Source organism: Silene latifolia, chromosome Y (genome assembly GCF_048544455.1).
Source record: "Silene latifolia isolate original U9 population chromosome Y, ASM4854445v1, whole genome shotgun sequence".
In the NCBI taxonomy this organism is placed as follows: domain Eukaryota; kingdom Viridiplantae; phylum Streptophyta; class Magnoliopsida; order Caryophyllales; family Caryophyllaceae; genus Silene; species Silene latifolia.
This window is the reverse complement of record NC_133538.1, coordinates 443,916,733-443,940,891: the sequence shown is the minus strand read 5'-3', so window position 1 is coordinate 443,940,891 and position 24,159 is coordinate 443,916,733. Positions and strand designations below refer to the sequence as shown.

The following is a 24,159-nucleotide window of genomic DNA, read 5'->3' as shown; positions in this document are numbered from 1 at the left end:
AAGGTTCAATTGAATTTATTATAATTTGATCAAGTGTTTTATAAGATTTAAGTGGAATGTTTACCTTTATACTATGAGAATGTTCACATCGCATTTAGTATACTTTGCTTAAGTATCATTTAGAAATGAAATGAAATGCCCATTTATGTTATACAAGTACGAATAGCTGAATTTACATAATGGGTGGTAAGGAGTCGTATTCTTATGATAATGCCTTTATGCTATACCTTTTTGCTTGACTTATCTTTACGCCTCTTTCAGACTGTCCTGCCAATTGTGGGTTTAGCTCATATCTTCTGCCTCTTTCAGACTGTCTTGCCGATTGTGGGTTCTCGATTTCCGATTTATGGTTCGAGTCTTGGATGCGGACTGTCCTGCCGCATGTCGAATTGGGAACTGTACTGTCCCGAGAGTCTGGCCAGATTTAGACTAGGACTGGGTCTTGGGAGTACCATTGTCGTCCTACCAGGGGAATTATATATAATGAGTAATAAAGGTCTTGCTTGGTTATAGATATTGTCATATATCATTTAAGGCAAGAGTTATGCCTTGTGTTGTTGTCTTGTTCCTATCAGATACTAGGGGTGAGCTATAAGCCCTCTAGTTGTGATATGATCGTCGGGATTGATGTTCCCATCCATTCTTATGGTGAGATGCAAGCCATAAGTATGAATGTGACATTAGTAGCCACGTCCCATGCAATGCTTGCTAAGTGGTTTTCCAAGTAATGGCTACAGTTTCTATTCTTGTAATTTGGATTGATTGATCCCTTACTTAACTGCTTCACATGATTCGGATTCTAATCTCACATCTATGTTGTATTTCCTAGAAATGCGTATCTTTGTCTAAATGACCGTATTCTCGTCTTTCTTATTATTTAATTATTTCACATGAATAGTTGAATCTTTCTTAGGCTAATGTTGATCTGTCTTGTTCCATCTCATTTAATTGTCATGTTTAAATATAAACTTGATATTTATATCTTTTGTAAGTATCTTACATGATTTACCTGTTTTAGTTCTTTGTTTTGTTCATTTTGACAATTTGTGGCTGAGAGAACCTTGAGTTACTCCCCACTGACTGTGGCGTTCATGTTTACATGAATGACAGGTATTAGTTGGTGCATCTATGGGGTGAAGACATGTGTGAGCTAGCGAGCACCTTGGACTAGTAGTCGGCTTAGTAGGATTACTTAGACTCACCTTTTATCATTTGTCATTCGAGGGATATATTTTCCCTCACCTTGACTATCACGTTTGTATAATTTAATCTTTATTTCCACATGCTTTATTTGTGTTTTAGATTTTAATGAACCCGCACTTTAAATTTTAAAATTTTCAAAAATTTCCTAATTTCCGCTTGAATTTATAAGTTATATTTTCCGCATTTTGTTGGGGTTTAAAGTTGGTATTAGAGCCTATGTTGCTCCCGACGCACACACGTGTACCCCAAATTTAAATTGGAACTTGACCTTGAATAATGAATGAGAGATAGGTAGAACTAAGGACCTAAGTTGGTAGTCTCTTTGTGTATGCTTCGTGGTAGGTTCTAACATGTTTGTTGATTGTCAATTATTTTTGCACCCTTGGATCAATAACCGTGAGCTTACCTGTGTGGCGATCAAGTTTTGGTGCCTATTGCTGCAGATTGAGGATTTATTCAACTTTTGAAGAATGTGCTTCTACTTCCTCGAAGACATATGTCATTCTTGTGTATCTTGCCTTGTTCTTTTACTTCTTGATGCTTATCTTTCTTCTAAACTCTCTTTTGTTTTACTTTGGAAGCTACTCTTGTACCCTCCCAACGTGTCCCTTGTCCCTTGTTAATCCTCCCTTGATGCCTTCTTGATAGTTCTCTTTCTCTCATGGGATGTTAATCTTGGTTGGATAATTTGACCTTGTGAAGTTTGTTTGTGGTTGACCATTTACCCTTACCTTGAGGAGTTTTGTTGCTGCGGAGGTTTTAGTAGTGTGGTGAGACATACCTTGGTGATTCTTATGCTTAGTAACTTGACATAGAGTGAGTGTGTTTGATTGGTGGATTCTGTGTGTTAAGTATGAGTTGCCTATGTTACTAAGGTTATGGTACTTGGTCTTATTGTTTATACTTGGAATTTGAGAGCTTGGTAATTCGAGTATTGTTGCTTAGGGTTTTGACATGGAGTAGAGTTTATGACGAGAGCTTGGAAGGAAACACCTCTAGGACGTTGTTGGCCATTAGTGATGAAAGTGTTAATTGGAAGTTGAGTTGAGCTCGAGGTTAGCATAGTCGGTATACTTTTATGAGTGTTGTGATGATTACATAAGAACCATGTTAGGCGAGAGTTGCTGCTAGTTTTGGAATCTCATTTGGGTATTCACTTTGCGGTAATGAGGGTTAGTAGCCAGAGTTCTTGAGATGTAATTATAAGTTGGGATCGATAGATGTTGAGCTGAGATGAGTTAGATGTTTTGGGTGGTTGTCTCGTGATTTGGAGAATGTCACCACCTACGCTTTAGGTTTCGAGAGTATAACAAGATCTCTTTGGGATGATAGAATGTGCAAAAGAACTTTTGAATTTGGATTTTTGATTGAGGGTTTTACCATTTTGGGAAACTCATAGTTGACACTAGTTGGATAAGAGTATTGCTTTGTTAAAAGCTTTGACATTGATCTTGTGGAGGTTGTTTTTAGTTGTTTGAGGATCTGGAGTGGTGAAATAACACTTATAGTGAAGTACCTTGTTACATGGAATAGCTTAGGTTGAAGTAACGTAAGTGTTTTGAGTAAATCCTTGGGAGCAATGTGGTTATGAGTTTTGTTGTTATGAAGTTTTCGGAACCGCTTAGGATGATGTTGTTATTTTAGATTTGAGTATCTGGCATTTCCTTGTTGTCTAATCTCCCTTTTTCTTTGACCATAAGCGTTACCGTCCATACCTCTCTTCCCCGCTTCGTCGTGCTCCTTCTTTAAGTTTGATGCTCGTAACTTATAAAAACTATATCCTTGACATCCTTGTTGCCTTACTTTGACTCTTACTCCTAGGGAGTTCATCATGGTTCTTTTGTTGATTAAGTTTGGATCCTCTTAGCGTACTTTGTATTTATGATATCTAAGTTACTTTTCATTTTGTACAATTTCTAACCATTTCAAACTACCATTTTGGTTCGTAGTTAAAAAATTATTTTACTTTTACAAAATTTTACCTATTTTAAAGGTTTAAAAATGAAAATTTGATTTAGTCCCCTATTTGTTCTTTGAGTATAGATTCCTTTATCATGATTTTTTATTGCTATACCCGAGTTGCTTTTAAATTTTGCTCGATTTCTAAATAACTTTGATTTATTTATGATTCCTTGTGAAAATTTATTGTTACATTTTCAAGAACTTAACTCCTTTTTGAATTTAAAAGTGAAACTTTTATTTTTATTTTTGCTTTTGCCAAAGAAAATTTGAGTGGATTATCATTGTTCAATTGGTTTTAACGTTGATGGGTTATCAACGCTCGTTATTAAAGGCGTCTAATAACTTGCCCTACGCTTATCGGCGAATGATTTTGTTTCAAAATTTACCTTTGACTTGGAAAGTTAGTGTTCTTGTGTGCACGACAAGAGCAATTTCGTTCCATGAAAGAGACTTATTTTTGTTGAAAACTCTTCGTAAATGTTTTTGGAAGTATTTTTTTGACTTTGAATTTCTGCAAATGATTTGATATTTGACCTTGTCTTTGATTTGGAATGTGAGGTTCTTGAATACGCAACAAGAACACTTCCGTTCCTTTGACGAGAATCTGGTACTGTTAAAAAATTTTACTTGAGACTTTTGAAGGAATTTTGATTCTTACAATGACAAACCTTTTAATATTTTAGTTACCAATTTCAAAAAGTCCGGCTTTATCTTTATAACCTTTCATTTTCTACTTTCAAGTTTCGAGGACGAAACTTTTTAAAAGGTGGGGTGATTGTAACACCCGCGAATTTCTCATTTTGACATTTGTAATTTATTTAACCATTCTATTACTTTATTTAATATTTTTAAATTATTTAATTTAATTAATTTTACTTTAAGCATGGTTTTTATAAAAGTAATATTTTAAAGCTTAATTTATATAAAAATACGTATTTTAATCGGATAGTAATAATAGTGACAATAGTAATAATAGTTTTCCGTCTTAAGTTAATATTGTGAACCCCCGCGATAAAGCGGAAAATATAAGTTATAAATTCAAGCGGAAATTAGGAAATTTTCAAAACTTTTAAAATTTAAAGCGCGGGTTCCTTAAAACCTAAAACACCAACAAATAATGTGAAAATAAAATTGAATTATACAAACGTGATAGTCAAGGTGAGGGAAAATATATCCCTCGAATGACAAATGAGAAAAGGTGAGTCTAATCAATTCTACTATACCGACTACTAGTCCAAGGTGCTCGCTAGCTCACACGTCTAAACCCCACAAATGCATCTTCACGAACCTGTCATTCATGTAAACATGAAAGCCAGAGTCAGTGGGGAGTAACTCAGGGTTCTCCCAGCCACATTATGTCAAAACGAACATAACAAAGAACATGAACAAAAAATCATATTAGATAAGTTATGAGTGAATCGTCTTATAACTAAACATGGCATCATACGTGTTTAAACCAACAAGGATAAAAGAAATGATGAAATAAACAAGTAAGGCATAAGCAACAATAAAATAAATGGAGAATAAAGACAAGGAAACAAACACGACCGCTTAGCCACGAACACGTATTTCAAGGAGATATGACCAAAGAAACCATCCAAATAATGCAAGACATTTACTACTCTTAGACTATAATTTCCCCGGGTAGGACTACGATAATGATACGGTCCTAGTCTAAATCTGCAGATTCTCGGGTGTACATCCCGATTCGACGTGCGCCAGCACATCACGCACCCAAGACTCGACTACTCATGGAGATCGAGTACCCCAATCGCCAGAACAGCACGAAAGTGGCGGAAAGACTAAGATAAGACTCACTTTCCAGCACAGCACAAGTGGCCCAAAACCACACTTGCGAACAAAGACAAGTAGGCCAAACCCGTACTTGCGTAACAAAGACAAGTAGAGCGTAAATGTATGTCAAGCACATACGATGGTAATATGGCATTTCTAAAAGAATACGACTCTTACAAGTGTAAGACCAACACAAAGTGCAGACGGAGTATCCGACTCAGAGGCTACCTTTAAAGCATGTCCGAGATACCACACCCAAGACTACATCTTAGACTCCAACCTCCTGGTAGGACGACGATCATATCTCAACTAGAGGGCCTATGGCTCACCCCTAGTATCCGATAGGACCAAGACTCAGGGACGGAATTATTAATGTCACATTCATACTTATGGCCTGCATCACCATAAGTACGGATAAGAACATCAATCCCGACGATCATATTGTAACTAGAGGGACTATGGCTCACCTCTGGTATCCGATACGACCAAGACTCTCACAACTGAACAATACAAGACGTTATCAAGGATATGACTCTTACAAGTACATATTTATAATAAATATCTCATACTTGTATTATATTAATAAATATTCCATTTCATAATTTAACATGCCGGTTAAATAAAATATAACAAGTGATAATGAATAATTTACGTTATGTGAAATTTACGGGATAAAATGTGACCAACTCAAAGACTCATTTATGAGCCCATAAAACAAGTCATAAAAACCCAATACTTGAAGTCACAAGAATCCATCAAGTTAATCATGCGAAGTCCAACCATGTAATCATGTGAAGTCCAACATTTAAAACATAACAAGCCCAAAAGAAGGAAGTTTGTAAATTCCCCATATAAATTATAGTGAACCCAATCTATAAAATATAATGAGCGGTAATGAATAAACGTTTCATTTCTCATTCACATGTTACTTGAACAAAGTATAAATAACTGATAACAAATGAATTAACTAATACGGAACACGAGGCAAAACGTAAACAAACCAAAATCCAAACCACCCATAAGTATATACGAGTCAACAAGGGAAAACTTAGGTCATGATACGAATAAAAAGCATAAACAACCATCATACACAAAGGATGTATATATTTATAGAACTTAAAACGGTAAAACGGGCGCCATTTACTCATACGGACTCCGAATCAAGTGATTCAAGTGGCTAAACCACCTAATTTTTTGATCCTGTTCCATCTGTCACATTTTCAGTGGCATTGAAGTTCGTCCCGGTCAGGTACGACAGGTATCCAGGCCAACACGGGTGGTTTATGACGGGTTTCTAAGCATGATTAAAACGTTATTCATCCATACAAATGATCCACATTCATACATGTATATACATTTGAGTCGGGCACAAGAAAATTATCTTAAACACATGTAAATCACGCCCCAAAACAACATTTATACGCCCAACAAGCCATATATAAAAATGTTGAAACGGTCTTAAGATAGATTGTTAAGCATGTAAAAGATGAAATTCACGCAATTAAACTACCAAGTTCATAAATATATTCCACCATGAATCCAAAGTTGCAACCTTTACTCAAATTAAACATGGAAAACATGTATAAAAACGTTTCAACCAACACCACATGAACAATTCAAAAAGACTAACAATTTATATCAACAAGGAACAATACACAACATACAAACACACAAATTGACATAATATCTAGTAACCCATCACCGTTACCTCATTAGCTCTTCAATAAGCATGTTTCCGACCCAAAGCTACTCCGGTTGCCCAAATCCGCAACTTGACACACAAATAAACGAAATTAACACGGGTACTCGTGCCCTAAAGGTCACGACCAGAGGAGAAATATGGAGAAAGTTAAGATCTTTCTTACCTAGAAAGATGGAGGACGGAAAGAGGAGAAGATAGATGCGAAAATCACTTGAATCGGATAAAAATTGAGCAAGTTATGGGTGTTTTAGTGGAAGAGGTGTAAGATGCAAAAATGGTGTTTGTGTTTGTGGTGGTGTTGCTGAAATTTGTTGTTAGGTGGAAGAAGATAGGCTTTCAAGCATTTATATGGGTGGAAGGGAAGAACATAAGAGAAATGTCCATAGTTGCCTTAGGCCCAAATTGACATTTTGGGTCGATATTACACTAGAAATACGCCTTAAGCTTACTACAACTCAAGACGGATATTTTTATCAACATTAATATTATTATATATGTAAAGTCGTATTTTATAAAAACGGATTTAAAAATATAAATAAAATAATAAAATGGCTAATTAAATTATAAATTCCAACACGGAAAATTTGTGGGTGTTACAATCACCCCACCTTTTAAAAAGTTTCGTCCTCGAAACTTGAAAGTAGAAATGAAAGGTTATATACAATAAAACTGGAAGTTTGGAATCGGTAACCAAAACATTAAATGGTTACTTATCGTAAGAATTAAAATTCTTTCAAAAGTTTCAATTAAAATTTTCCGACAGAACCAGATCGAAAGGTAAATCATTTGTATAAATCAAAAATCAAAATGTTTTCAAAAATATTTATGAAGGGTTTTCCAAGTATGAGTCTCATTCATGGAACGAAATTGCTCTTGTCGTGCACACAATAACGCTAACTTTCCAAGTCAAAGACAGATTTAGAACAAAATCAATTCGCCGACAAGCGTAGAACCAGTTATCAAACGTCTCCAATAACGAGTTCTAACATCTCATCAGCGTTAAAATCAAAAGAAAAAGGTAATCCACTCAAATTTTCTTTTACAAAAGCCAAAATAGATATAAAGGTTTCACTTTTAAACTAAAAAGGAGTCAAGTTTGTGAAAAGATAACATCAAACTTTGACAAAGAAATCATAAGTAGATCAAAGTTAATTGAAATTGGATAAAATTTAAAGAAATCTCGGGTTTAGTAATTAAAATTATGATAAAGAAATCTATACTCAAGGAACAAATAGGGAGTTAAATCAAATTTCTATTTTCGAACCTTTTAAAAATAGGTAAGATTTTGTAAGAGTAATATAGTTTTTTAACAACGAACCAAAAATGATAGTTTAAAATGTTTAGAAATTGTACGAAAGGAAAAGTAACTTGGACATCATAGATACAAGTATGCTAAAAGGATTCAAACTTAACTAATCAAAAGAGCTATGATGAATTTCATAGGGGTAAGATTCGAAGTCAAATCCACAAGGATGTCAAAAATAGAGTTTCATAGGTTACCAACATCAAATTTTAAGGAGAAGCATGATGAAGCAAGGAAAGGAGGTGTGAACGGTAACGTTTATGGTCAAAGAAGAAAGGGGATTAGACAAGAAGGAAACGCCGGGTACACAAATCTCAAACAACAACATCATCCCAAACCGTTCCGAAAACTTCCTAACCACAACACTTATAACCGCATAACACCCAAAGACTTCATCAAAACACTTATGTTATTTCATCCTAAGTTATTCCATGAAATGAGGTACTTCACTACAAGTGTGATCTCATCACTCCAAATCCTCAAATATCCACAAAAAACTTCCACAAGATCAAGGTCAAGGTTTCCAACAAAGCTATACTCATATCCAACCAGTGTCATCTATAAGTTTCCCAAAATGGTAGAATCCTCAATCAAGGATCCTAATTCCAAACTCTAAATTCCCAGAAAGGATTTCTCAATTATTCCACAAGGTTCTCATATAGAGTAAGGTAGTAACAAGTCAACCGAAAACTCCTTTCATAAAAGTTCACTCTACTACACACTCTTTGAGAAAGATGTTTAATCATTGAAGTATGAAAAATCCATAGGATCTCGAGTCCTTCTATCCTTTTACTTATTACGGATTCCCAAAAGTGGAACTACACTCATCTACATCATCATCCCATCATCTCAAGTACTCAATACCACTTCAAAGTTTCTAAAACCATAAATTGAAACTATGTCCTTCAACTTAACAATTGGCGTCAACCATACCATTATCCTTTCTAGTTACTAAAACAAGCGCTAAGACTTCCGAACAATGTAGCTTAGTCTCACTGTCATACCATACCTCAAATAGTAATCAAGATCATTTACTTAGACAAACTAATAATCCCACAATTAGCATTTGTTATATGGTAACATACACATTAAACCCTCATATCCAAAACAACTACGAAAGTCAATCACAAACTCGACTTACTTAGTCAATCCTACATCCTCAAATCCACCATTCAATCTCATCCATTATAAGTCAAGTACTAGGCACTAGCATCCCAAGACACGTCTCACTACACTTCCGAAGCCTTTCCAATTCCAAACATAAACAACAAAGCCAAGTTCTATAACCTTAGTAACATAGGCAATTCACACTTATACACAGAATTCCACTAATCAATTATGCTCACTTTATGTCAAGAAACTAGGTATAAGAATTACCAAGTATGTCTCACCATACTACCTAAGTCTCTCTAACATCACAACCACTAAACCAAGGTTATGGGTCAAATACAAACAAACTCAACAAAGCCAAAGTATCCAACCAAGATTAACATCTCACAAAAGAAAGAGAACTATCTAAAAGGCGTCAAGGAGGACAAGTAAGGAACAAAGGACAAGTTAGGAGGGTACAAGAGTAGATTCCAAGGAAAAAAAAGAGTTTAGAAGAAAGATAGCCACCAAGAGGTAAAGAATAAGGCAAGGAACACAAAGAATGAGGAATATCTTCGAGGAAGAAGAAGCATTCTTCAAAGATTGAACAAACCTTCAGTTTCCGGCACTAGGCACAAAGTCTTGATCTCCACATAGGTAAGTTCACAGTCATTGATCAAAGGGCACAACAATTATTAAATGACAATGAACAAACATGTTATAACCTAACAAAGAGCAAACACACTACAGACTACCACCTTTGGTCCTTAAGTCTACCCATCTCTCATTCATTATTCAAGGTCAAGTTTAAAATTAAATTTGGGGTACACGTGTGTGCGTAGGGAGCAACAAAGGCTCTGATACCAACTGTGAACTCCCGCGATAAAGCGGAAAATATAAGTTATAAATTCAAGCGGAAATTAGGAAATTTTCAAAACTTTTAAAATTTAAAGCGCGGGTTCCTTAAAACATAAAACACCAACAAAGAATGTGAAAATAAAATTGAATTATACAAACGTGATAGTCAAGGTGAGGGAAAATATATCCCTCGATGACAAATGATAAAAGGTGAGTCTAAGCAATTCTACTAAACCGACTACTAGTCCAAGGTGCTCGCTAGCTCACACGTCTAAACCCCACAAATGCATCTTCACGAACCTGTCATTCATGTAAACATGAAAGCCACAGTCAGTGGGGAGTAACTCAGGGTTCTCCCAGCCACATTATGTCAAAACGAACATAACAAAGAACATGAACAAAAAATCATATTAGATAAGTTATGAGTGAATCGACTTATAACTAAACATGGGATCATACGTGTTTAAACCAACAAAGATAAAAGAAATTATGGAATAAACAAGTAAGGCATAAGCAACAATAAAATAAATGGAGAATAAAGACAAGGAAACAAACACGGCCGCTTAGCCACGAACACGTATTTCAAGGAGATATGACCAAAGTAACCATCCAAATAATGCAAGACATTTACTACTCTTAGACTATAATTTCCCCGGGTAGGACTACGATAATGATACGGTCCTAGTCTAAATCTGCAGATTCTCGGGTGTACATCCCGATTCGACGTGCGCCAGCACATCACACACCCAAGACTCGACTACTCATGGAGATCAAGTACCCCAATCGCCAGAACAGCACGAAAGTGGCGAAAAGACTAAGATAAGACTCACTTGCCAGCACAGCACAAGTGGCCCAAAACCACACTTGCGAAACAAAGACAAGTAGGCCAAACCCGTACTTGCCAGAACAGCACAAGTAGGGCGTAAATGTATGTCAAGCACGTACGATGGTAATATGGCATTTCTAAAAGAATACGACTCTTACAAGTGTAAGACCAACACAAAGTGCAGACGGAGTATCCGACTCAGAGGCTACCTTTAAAGCATGTCCGAGATACCACACACAAGACTACATCTTAGACTCCAACCTCCTGGTAGGACGACGATCATATCTCAACTAGAGGGCCTATGGCTCACCCCTAGTATCCGATAGGACCAAGACTCAGGGACAGAATTATTAATGTCACATTCATACTTATGGCCTGCATCACCATAAGTACGGATAAGAACATCAATCCCGACGATCATATTGTAACTAGAGGGACTATCGCTCACCTCTGGTATCCGATACGACCAAGACTCTCACAACTGAACAATACAAGACGTTATCAAGGATATGACTCTTACAAGTACATATTTATAATAAATATCTCATACTTGTATTATATTAATAAATATTCCATTTCATAATTTAACATGCCGGTTAAATAAAATATAACAAGTGATAATGAATAATTTACGTTATGTGAAATTTACGGGATAAAATGTGACCAACTCAAAGACTCATTTATGAGCCCATAAAACAAGTCATAAAACCTAATACTTGAAGTCACAAGAAATCCATCAAGTTAATCATGCGAAGTCCAACCATGTAATCATGTGAATTCCAACATTTAAAACATAACAAGCCCAAAAGAAGGAAGTATGTAAATTCCCCATATAAATTATAGTGAACCCAATCTATAAAATATAATGAGCGGTAATGAATAAACGTTTCATTTCTCATTCACATGTTACTTGAACAAAGTATAAATAACTGATAACAAAAGAATTAACTAATACGGAACACGAGGCAAAACGTAAACAAACCAAAATCCGAACCACCCATAAGCATATACGAGTCAACAAGGGAAAACTTTGGTCATGATACGAATAAAAAGCATAAACAACCATCATACACAAAGGATATATATATTTATAGAGCTTAAAACGGTAAAACGGGCGACATTTACTCATACGGACTCCGAATCGAGTGATTCAAGTGGCTAAACCACCTAATTTTTCGATGTCGTTCCATCTGTCACATTTTCAGTGGCATTGGAGCTCGTCTCGGTCAGGTACGACAGGTATCCAGGCCAACACGGGTGGTTTATGACGGGTTTCTAAGCATGATTAAAACGTTATTCATCCATACAAATGATCCACATTCATACATGTATATACATTTGAGTCGGGCACAAGAAAATTAGCTCAAACACATGTAAATCACGCCCCAAAACAGCATTTATACGCCCAACAAGCCATATATAAAAATGTTGAAACGGTTTTAAGATATATTGTTAAGCATGTAAAATATGAAATTCACCCAATTAAACTACCTAGTTCATAAATATATTCCACCATGAATCCAAAGTTGCAACCTTAACTCAAATTAAACATGGAAAACATGTATAAAAACGTTTCAACCAACACCACATGAACAATTCGTAAAGACTAACAATTTATATCAACAAGGAACAATACACAACATACAAACACACAAATTGACATAATATCTAGTAACCCATCACCGTTACCTCATTAGCTCTTCAATAAGCATGTTTCCGACCTAAAGCTACTCCGGTTGCCCAAATCCGCAACTTGACACACAAATAAACGAAATTAACACGGGTACTCGTGCCCTAAAGGTCACGACCAGAGGAGAAATATGGAGAAAGTTGAGACCTTTCTTACCTAGAAAGATGGAGGACAGAAAGAGGAGAAGATAGATGCAAAAATCACTTGAATCGGATTAAAATTGAGCAAGTTATGGGTGTTTTAGTGGAAGAGGTGTAAGATGCAAAAATGGTGTTTGTGTTTGTGGTGGTGTTGCTGAAATTTGTTGTTAGGTGGAAGAAGATAGGCTTTCAAGCATTTATATGGGTGTAAGGGAAGAACATAAGAGAAAGGTCCATAGTTGCCTTAGGCCCAAATTGACATTTTGGGTCGATATTACACTAGAAATACGCCTTAAGCTTACTACAACTCAAGACGGATATTTTTATCAACATTAATATTATTATACATGTAAAGTCGTATTTTATAAAAACGGATTTAAAAATATAAATAAAATAATAAAATGGCTAACTAAATTATAAATGCCAACACGGAAAATTCGTGGGTGTTACAAATATAGACTTGAGACATTTTTCCGTCTAGCATAAGACCGTCATATTTCACTTTTGAGCCTAGTTTAATTCGGACCAACCCAATTTCGACAACACAATACACTCACTTACTCTCTTACACTCTAACTTAAATTATTATTATTATTAAACCCCCTCACCCGTCCCCTCACTCTATCCCCTTTCTATTTCGACTAAACACACAGTATCAACAACTCCTCATACTCACCATTAACATTCGAACTTCAACCTCCGTTTTCTCCCTCGTTTCTCAACCTTTTTCCTTGATTTGCACCATTAGCTTCCCCTCTCCGTCCTTCAACTTTCTAGGTAAGAAAGTTTCGCTTTTGTTGAGTTTTCGAAATGACCCGTCTTATGGGAATTTCGATTTTTAGCTTAAAGATCCCGTCTTTCTCGTTCTAGGTAAAGGAATTGAAGACCCGGAGTAAGACTCATGCCTCGTGGATCATTTATTCGAAGAATAAGGAGCATTTGAGGTAACGGTGATAGGTTACTCGACAAATATCGAAATCTCTTATTATTATGTCGTTTTGTGTGCTAAATTCATGTGTTGAATGTTTAGTTGCGGTAAAGTTTCATTCTTTATAAGGTTTCTCTTTATTTTCGTTTGAAAACGGTATTTTAGCTGGATAAAATTTCAGCTTGTTCTTGTCTTAAGTGTCGTCTTATAACGACTCGTTTTTGGGCTGTTTTAGGCGTGAAAACAGAAGACTATTGTATTGTTTTGAGACGGGATTTAGGGTGGTGTGAATGGTGGTTGTGCTCAGTCTAATGATGGTCGTGTGGGGGCTGCTCGTGGCCAGTATTGAGACTGTTTTGGTACCGTTTGGTGCGAGTGCAGGTAGTCTTTTCGGGGTAGTTTTGAGCAGTCGTGGGGGAGCTGTGTAAGGACTGTCGTAGGTGGCCATTGTGGTGTTTAAGTTAATAAATTTTCATCTCAACTTTGCTCAGAAATCCGTCTTAGAGGTGCCTTGAAATGGCTGTCATGGCATGGTTTTGAGTGTCTTTGTGGTTCATGTCGAGTGTTGATGTTGTGGGTAGATTATTCTTACTTCTGACTCGAGTATACGTTTGAATTTTCCGCGATTTACATGTGCCCCTTTCAATGGACACGGTTCTGTTATGTTTGGAGTTTGTAATCTCATCTTATGGACGGGTGGTTGCACGGCTGAGTTGGTTGGTGACGGTGGTTGCTTGGGCCATTTTGGGAGTGGGATGGTGGCTGTTTGTGGACTGGGCAGGGGCCTGTGTGGCCTGTTTTACCACGACTGGCCTGGACAGTGGCCTGCCTCGCCTGGGCAGCAGCCTAGCTTGGTCACGGCTGTTGGTTGGGACGTGAAAATGGTTGTCCAAAGTCCCCTCCTTGGGTCGTGTTTGGTAGCTTATTTGGCATCAAATGTGTTTGTTTTAATTATTTAAATTTTCGTCTTGTGGAGTATATAACGTGAATTATTAATTATCGTTCATTTATATACTTTTTCTCACATGGTTTATATTTGTGAAATTCATTATTTAATTGTCTCATTTATTTATGAAATGACATGTTTTCCTTATAAAATGAGTTTAATTTAATTATTGTATGCTCATGAATATTGGTGATTGAATTATTTACATTTCTGCCTCATATCTATCATGACGTAAATAATTCAGGCCCGTTTATTATATTTATTTTCAAGTACTTTATGAGAATGAAAAGAGATGTTATCAAAATGTTAATAGAAGGTTCAATTGAATTTATTATAATTTGATCAAGTGTTTTATAAGATTTAAGTGCAATGTTTACCTTTATACAATGAGAATGTTCGCATCGCATTTAGTATACTTTGCTTAAGTATCATTTAGAAATGAAATAAAATGCCCATTTATGTTATACAAGTAAGAATGGCAGAATTTACATAATGGTTGGTAAGGAGTCGTATTCTTATGATAATGCCTTTATGCTATACCTTTTTGCTTGACTTATCTTTACGCCTCTTTCGGACTGTCCTGCTGATTGTGGTTTTAGCTCATATCTTCCGCCTCTTTCGGACTGTCCTGCCGATTATGGGTTCTCGATTTCAGATTTATGGTTCGAGTCTTGGATGCGGACTGTCCTGCCGCATGTCGAATCGGGAACTGTACTGTCCCGAGAGTCTGGCCAGATTTAGACTAGGACTGAGTCTTGGGAGTACCATTGTCGTCCTACCAGCGGAATTATATATAATGAGTAGTAAAGGTCTTGCTTGGTTATAGATATTGTCGTATGTCATTTAAGGCAAGAGTTATGCATTGTGTTGTTGTCTTGGCCCTATTGGATACTAGGGGTGAGCTATAAACCTTTTAGTTGCGATATGATCGTCGGGATTGATGTTCCCATCCGTTTTTATGGTGAGATGCAAGCCATAAGTATGAATGTGACATTAGGAGCCACGTCCCGTGCAATGCTTACTAAGTGGTTTTCCAAGTAATGGCTACAGTTTCTATTCTTGTAATTTGCATTGATTGATCCCTTACCTAACTGCTTCACATGATTCGGATTCTAATTTCACATCTATGTTGTATTTCCTAGAAATGCGTGTCTTTGTCTAAATGACCGTATTCTCGTCTTTCATATTATTTTATTATTTCACATGAATAGTTGAATATTTATTATGCTAATGTTGATTGATGTGACCATTATTTGCGCACATTTAGTCCCCGACTTGAACCTATTTTGCATATTATTATAGCTTCTCATAGCCATTTTTCCCGTCAAATGCTTCCTATTTTGCTTTCCTATTGCTTTGTGTTTGATTTGTAGGAAAGGAGGCAATTAGGCAGAAAATTCCCGTCTCTTGAGCCTATTCGGAAGGACATTGACGATCTTGGTTGAACGAGTATTGAAGGAAGGGCAAGAACCAAAGACTAACATTGCAAGAATAAGGAAATTGTGAAGAGACGGATTCTGAAGAAGAATCTGGGCGTCCAAGAAGCCAAGACGCCCGTCCAAGAAGCTTGAATCCGAGTGTCCAAGCCTTACAGACGCTCGTCCACCCATGCAACAATCCGAGAGGATTCACCTCCTGGCCGAGCGGATTGTGGCGTCCTCAGCAAAGATGCCCATCTCTCCGAAATACTAGCGATTCCCTGCTTAAAACTTAGAATTGTTAATTACTAGTTTAGCCTTAGTTAACCTAATGAAGCACTACTATAAATACCCCATTTTGATGATAATCAAAGGGGGCTTCCACATTAGAAAATCCTCTTAGAATAGATTAGGAGTACATTAGATTAGATTACTCTTTAACCTTTCCACAAATTTCACATTAATCTCTCCTTAATTATTGTTCAAGTTTATTACTTTTGGGTAATTGAAGATTATTGGGTCATTATTGGAGGATTGACAACCCTTCATCAATCAATCAAGTTCTCTTCTTTTATTCTTGCTTTATTATTTAGATCATCTCAAGTTGGTATAATTCCTTTACTCTTTACTTTTTATTGTTTATTTCCTTAAGCTTTTATCATGTTTATACTTGTTATAATGATTGACACCATTAATGACATGTTTCCCATGATAAAGAGTGAGTAGTCCTTTAGCTAGGATTAGTGGGTAATTAAGGGAGAAAAACATGGGGAATAATAATGCTTAATTTAATATGTTTCCATGATTAAGATTGCTTCTTTGTTGTGATGTCAACTTATGCACATGTTATGTTTGATGAAATGCTAAGCCTATGAATCCTTGCATTTACAACCATCTCTTATCTACTAAACTTGACTTGTAAGATATAAACCAACTCGAGTCTTGTTAGACCATGCATAGAAGTTATTAGGAGGAAAGTAAGTCGACTTGTAGGTGTTGTACAATCTAATCGATTCGGCTCCGGAACCCAACTCTTCCTAAGGACCGTAAGACATAAACCAACTCGGTTCCTTTACAACATAAATTGCTTGCAACTTTGTGAACATGTTTGTATGATCAACTCCCATGAATCCCCTATGAACCCGTGATATCCTATCACTTTTAATCATTTGTTTACATCCTTCATTTCATTGCTTATTATACTTTATTGCTTGTATTAGTCTAGAACACAACTACAAACCCAAACAAAATGTGACACTAGCATAAATTGAGATAGATAGACTTAGAACCCAAAGCACACCGTCTCATGGATCGACCTCGACTTACCACTAACTAGTTGTTTGTTGAGTATTATAAATGTGTTTGATTGGGTGTGTGACTACCAACTCTTATCCTATCAAAATGGCGTTGTTGCCGGGGATGGTGCTATGTGATTAAGTTCTTACTTGTTTGTCTATTTTAATTGTGCTTCACCTTAAGGAACTTGTTCCTCGAGGATTATTCTTACCGTTCTTGTGTAGTTTCCATGCTTATAGTTGTTTCCTTGTCTTAGCTTTGATGGCTCAAGACTTGACATATGGAGTGTGTGGTGGATCTGTTGGAGCTTGTGTCCTCCACAAATTAGTGTGATAACATTTGTAAATCTCTAATAGGTTCACAAGGGTATACTTCGTATATTTAATCAGTTGATTAACGTTTACCTAATAACGGTTGGCTTGCTAGAAATTTTGACGTTATTATCATATAGATGGCGGTGATCAACTGGTCCCTAAAGGTCACACCTATAGGATGTGTTTGAGAAATGTGGTTATAGAAATATAATCACATTGATGCCCAATATGACTAAAAATTTAGTCAATGTGTTGATGAGATAATTATTTAATGAAAATTAAATAATATTAGTTGAGACGAATTAACTGTCAATTCGTAAATTAAATATAATAAGTAATATTTAATTAAATGTATATAATGTTAGTTTGGACGAACTAATCTGTTAATTCGTAATTAAATATAATCAGTTATATTTAATATCAACAAGATGAATGTGTCATAGTGATAATAGTGAGGGTACACAAACCAAGAGGTATTGGGTTCAATCCTCACTAGATGACAATTCAACACATATTATATATTTTTGGAAAGACCAAAAATAAGGAGGAGATACTCCTTATTTCGGTCAGTTTGGCCGAAAATTAGGAAGGATTTTTCTTTCCTAATTGACTCCAAGTTTCGGTCTGTATAAAAAGAAAGGGAGAGAATTATTTCTACCCTGATTCTTTTTCTTGACCTAGCCTCTCTCTCTCAACAGAAAAAACACAAAACAACTAGATTTTACAGAAAACTTTAGATCGATTAGGGCATTTCTCATATCGTCTTGGGTGCAACTGATAGGCGAATATCAATTTTGATATTGTTCTTAGGCCATATTTGCTAGGACCGAAGGTTAATTCTGAATTCTTTATAGTTTGTTTATGTATTTTGTTTATGACCTTTAATCATCATTGTTAAATTCGTTATAATCCTTCTAAATTAAGGGAAGTATACAGATTATTTCCCACAAGTGGTATCAGAGCACTAGGCCACGTTTTTTAATCTTGATGATTTTCATAAATTTGTATGTGAACAATGAGGAGTTTCGAAATATTTTAGGGTTTCGAATTTTTTTTGGTTCGGCAAAAACTTTTTTTGTGCCGAATTTGTTTTTTTTTTTTTTCCTGCCGTTTTTTTTCTTTTAGTTTGATGATATTTTTCCATTATATTTTTCATATTATAGTTTATAATCAGTTAAAATTATCATATGAAGAATTGGTAGTTTTTGATTTAATGCAGATTAAGTTAAAATTAAATGGAATCGTCATGTTTATGATGAAAAGATTGTTTTTGCTATATAGTTTTTGGCATATAAATTAATCATGTTTATTATTTCATATGCTATTCATGTTCTAATAGCAAATGTAAACAATTTTGTCATCAAATCTTGTTTTAGGGCATATTGCCGCAAAAGAAAGAAAAAAAAAGAGGGAGGACGTTTTTTTTAAGGTTTGCCGTAGAGAAAAAAAAAATTGTTGTGTTTTTTTTGGTAAGCCGAGAAGAAAAAAAAAAGGAAAGTTTTGTTTTCTTGTTTTTTTTGCCATATTGCCGAAAGAATAAAATATGGAAAGTTTTTTTTTGTTTTTCCTAATTGCCGAATAAAAAAAAAGGGGCTGTTTTTTTTCCAGCCGTGTGGAGCTGAAATTATAAAAAAAAAAAAAAAAAAAAAAAATGTTTATTTTTCAGCCGAGACCAAATTAGTTATTGTGAATCGGTTCACAATTTAAAGATACCGAGTTATTTTAAAGCAGTTTAAAATTTTGACGGATAGAATTCATATTACAAGTTTAATATGGATTAAGAATGAAATTAATATGATTAATTGCGGAATTGTCACTTAATTTAATTTAAATAGGTGGTTTGGATAAATTAATCAACATAATTTAGGAATTGTGTTATGTATGTTTAATTTATTTTTAGTTGATGCTTTTAATTTTGTTGTATGAATCGAATGAATGATTTTTATTTACGTATTCAATTTTTGCAATCGGTTGTAATTTGTATTACTTAGTGTGGCCTTAGTCAAATTATGTTTTCGTAATGAAGGAAACATGATTTTTATGTAATTATGAGATCTCAAATCTCCTTTATTTTAGTTTTGGATTTTGAAATTAGAATGTAATAAATAGGTCAATTATGTAATTTTATTTATTGTAATTTCAAAGAAGACTAAAGATGAAGATTCAAGCTCACTCCCGCTACATGGATCAAGATGGAACATCAAGACAAGCTTCTAGGGTCCAAGGATGGATTCCAAACTTGTATTTATTGTTCATTTTGATAGGATAGGCCATACTAGGACTTTTTTTCGTTTTTTTTACGTTTTTCATTATTATTGCGTTTCATTCACATGTTAGTAATTGCATCATATTCCGCCTAAAACCAAACCACCTACTTCTAAAATGCATGAAAATTGACTCATATAGGTTGTATGTTAGTTTTCATGGACATGCAGATGTCACAGTCTATAAGCCATCACCTTAGTTTATTCATTCTCGCATGCTAGTTTATTGTTCACTTAAAATGAATTAAAATAAAGTTGATGGGATCTTCCTCTAAAACGGAAACTGAGATTAGTCTTTATAAGGGCAAACATCTATGAATCCCTTCTTCGTCGGTAGGCCTACTATGACCCCTTCTACGTTGGGTAAGTAGTTGTGTTGACTTAGTTTACCTCAACATCATAGTCCGAAGAGTTTCTCGTGATTATGATGGACTAAAGATAGAATTTACAGAAATTTATCGACCAAGAATTCTAACGGTAGAATTAGCTAAAAGGTTAGCTTATCAATTTGCAGAGAATTGAGTCTTGGGGTCATTTATATAATTCTTGAGGGAGGTCAATTGTATAAATGTTTTGAGTCTTCGCGTTATGACATTAGTTCATTAGACTTAAAATCAAAACGATGCATGATGCGTGTCTTTTATATGATGTTTTACATCCCATTTTACACGCATTTCAGAGCTCATTTATATAGTTTATGCTACATTTCTCCCTATTTCCGTCTACTTCCGTATTTTTGTACATTATTGCAGAAATGTGAAGAATCCAGCGGAAATCGAGCTAAATCCGTCCCCGAGTATCCTGCATTGCATATGACGTGAAGTATTCACCCGAGGAACGAGCTTGGTGCGCAATTCAAGGCCCAAAAGACAAATCCACAAGATTATAGAAGTCAAGTAGCAGCTCAGCGCCGATCGACCATCGCTATCGTCGATCGACCAACTGCGGGTTCCGAAGCTATCAGATATGAAGATCAGTCGATCGATCGCCATGCTCAGTCGATCGACCAATCTGCTATCCCAGACGAGAATTAAAAGACCGAGGAAGCGCAAGCCCATTGAGTTTAGGTTTTAGAAATAAAAGTTACGTATGTTTGCTATATAACGTAACTTAGAACACCAGTTTTGAGGATCCGGATTTTATCAAGTTTTTACATTAAGTTTTAGACAGTAACATTGAGTTTTATTAGGGTTTGAAATATTGTTAGCATTGGAATTTTCGCTCTTGTTCTTAATCATTCTTCTGCTATTCTCGGTATTCTTCTGCCCTATTTCAATTCACTTCTATTTCGTTATTAGTATAGAATTGCTAGTTAGATTCCCGAAACCATTTTATTATTGCATGTTAATTGTTTGTCCTACCGCTTTAATTATGAATTCAGTACTTTTATGCCCTAGTATTATTGTTGTTATCACCTTCAGCATGAGTAGCTAAATAGTTTGTGCTAGGATGTAGGGGAATTATGGCGTAGGCGGCGTAGTATTAAATTGGACTGAATCGCGTGTCGATCGATCCGCTTTACCCGGTCGATCGATCGACCACGTGAGGTTACCTTTCATTTTAATTGATTTTAATGATGTATTTAACGAATCGAATGCATGCGACCAGTTAGATGCTTAATTTATGACTGACCCATTAGATCGAGAGATAGGGAAAGTTGTTAGATCACCAATTAAGATGACTAAACTGTGCTGAGATCGAAAGATAGGTAGAGTTTAGACCGTTAGTCACTTTTAAGGACGAGAGTCAGTATTAGTGATATTAGGGACCTATAGCGAGATCGAAAGATGCTATTTGTTAAGAGTGGACCGAGAGGACCTCTTGTTTCCCGCCTCACTTGTGTTCGATTTAGACCTGTTTAGTATGTTGCCGCCGAAGCTATAACGAACCGACCATCCTAGTACCTCCTTTTATATTTGATTTCATCTATTTGCTTAGTTTACTTTATTTTATCACTCATTAGCTATAGACCAATCCAATCAAACCCCCCACCTTATTGTTACCTTAGACTGAATTTAAACAACTAGAATTTACGCCCCGCCTCTCGTGGTTCGACCCGACCGCCGCTAGCTATAGTTGTAGTTGGAAATTATAAATTTATTTTTGACACCTCACGACGGGTATCAAATTTTGGCGCGTTCATTCGGGGAGGCAATTGTTCTAATTTTTGGTTGTCTTTATTTTAGTTCTGTTTTTTCGCCTCAAGGGAAGACGAGTACCTTGAGGCGTTCTTATCTTCTCCTTTAGTGTTGTTTATTTGCAGTACTTCAGGAGAGTCCACTCATGTTCCATTCTTGGGAGCAGCAGGTGGAGATTTGTGGGAGATGTGGCGCTGAGGGGCATGCTTCTATTATGTGCCGAGCATATATGGACCAAGTCTATGCTTACTGGCATTATAAACAAGATCATTATGCGCCGCCACATCCGTGCTATCAGCAAGGGTTCCAAGAGCCTTCATATTCTTTTGCACCACCTCAGCAAGACCCTCTTTCTTCTGAAGAGAGTGCGGAATTGAAGTCTACGATGGAGATGCTTAAACTCCAAATGCAAGAAATGGCTGAACAGAGAGAACCTTCTTTCAAAAGACTTGAGCTTCTCTTGGCTCAAGTAGCTGCCGAGCAAAATGATGATATGTATGACTCGGAGGATGATGATTTGGAGGATGATGAAGCGTCAATTGAAGACTTTAATGCTGTGCCACATGAAGAATTCGATCAAGCAGATTTGTGTGGTCGAACGATTGACATTGCAGAAGGGAGAGCGGTCGATCGACTAGAACCAGTGGTCGATCGACCAGTTATGCTGGAGGAGGAAACTACTCGATCGAGTAGTGACGCTGTTCGATCGACCCCTGCAGCCTTGGGAATTGTTAAATCGTCACCAACGCCTATTCCGGATGACGATGAGAAGGTAAATGAAGACCACTCCTATCCGATTAGAGGTAATTCCACTCCTTTAGTCGATTATGTATACCTTCTTACTCCTTCTGTTAAACCATTTGCTGCTGTAGAATTGATGCCTCCGCCCCAGTTTGGGAACAAATTGGAGGAACATCGCTTTCTTTCTCTTTCTACAGGTCTTGGCAAGTTCAAAGACCCCGGAGGTGAGTTGGGTGTTCCTAGCTTGAAGTCCTGGCACGCCGGATATATGATCCAGGAGGAGGTCCTGATGAGGATATGCCGTCTAAGAAGAAGCTGTGCGCTAAGGTGAAAGATTGGGATCCGGATGCTGCGAGACGGTTTTGTTCTTCCGTTGCCATGTTGTGGAGGTCGGGAGTAGATTTGACAGTTGCTGAAGCCACTGCGTTCAATCAGAAGCCTAGTAGTGGGCCAGTGGTTTGTGCTTTTTGATGATCGAAAAATGGGTCGATCTGGGACCGTCTAATCTAGCACTACCGGAAGGCAACCCGGAGTTTGAAACATTTCCTTTAATTTGGTTTTGGAACATTTAGCTTTATTTCTTTTTGTGTGCTCTAATAATTAGCTAGACTTTAGACTTTACATTTGGGTTTTGCGCAATTTTGGGCGCGTATTATTGTGCACTTGCAGGTTTTTAGACCTCATTGGCTCAAGTTATTGAGCAATTACGAAGAAATCAGAAGTTACAGCAGTATTTTCAGTCGATCGACTGACCCTTATGGTCGATCGACTGGCTGCACAGTTCCAGGAGCTTCTGTTCCTGTTCAATCTGGTCGATCAACTGCCTACTATGGTCGATCGACTGCCCTGGACTGTTGTATCTGTTCACGACCTCTCCCCTGCTGTGTTTGGTCGATTTGCGGACTTGAGGGAGTTTTCTACTCCACTGTATCTTCCGTCAAATTATTTATTTCTTCTATTTTCTCAATTATGCACATAGTTACCGCTTCAAAAATTGTCTTCTCGATTTTATGCGTGGGTTTTATTTGTCTTTCAGGTACTTATTGGCAGCACTGCTAGCTACTGAAACCCTTTAGCTCACGCTGGTTTGGGGAGGTTTCCTTTTTGCTGCGCTTAAAGTCTTGTGAGTTCCCGATTTTCACTTCATGTCTTATTTACTTCATTTTCTCGCAAATTCCCGTTTTCCATTTTTATTCATTACATGATTTTGCACAATGGGGACATTGTGCGATTTGGTTTGGGGAAGTTTGATGCGTGTCTTTTATATGATGTTTTACACCCTATTTTACACGCATTTCAGAGATCATTTATGTAGTTTATGCTACATTTTCCCCTATTTCCGTCTACTTTCGTGCTTTATTGCAGAAATGTGAAGAATCCAGCGGAAATTGAGCTAAATCTGTCCCCGAGTACCTTGCATTGCATTTTACATGAAGTACTTACACAAGGAATGAGCTTGGTGCGTGTTTCAAGGCCTAAAGATAGCAAAAGCATGGGTGCGTACGAGTTTAACAAGCAAAGAAGCACTTCACATTATTACAGCCTGC

The 24,159-nt window shown here is 36.4% G+C and overlaps 1 long non-coding RNA gene across 1 annotated transcript; it reads right to left on the bottom strand.

The window, feature by feature from the left end:
- Nucleotides 1–4,313: 4,313 nt before the first annotated feature.
- Nucleotides 4,314–7,005, bottom strand: LOC141626914 (uncharacterized). Its single transcript, XR_012536483.1, has 3 exons — nucleotides 6,825–7,005; nucleotides 6,668–6,730; nucleotides 4,314–4,453 (listed from the first exon to the last, which is right to left on the bottom strand). It is a non-coding gene; the product is annotated as an uncharacterized LOC141626914 (long non-coding RNA).
- Between the last annotated feature and the right edge of the window lie 17,154 nt (nucleotides 7,006–24,159).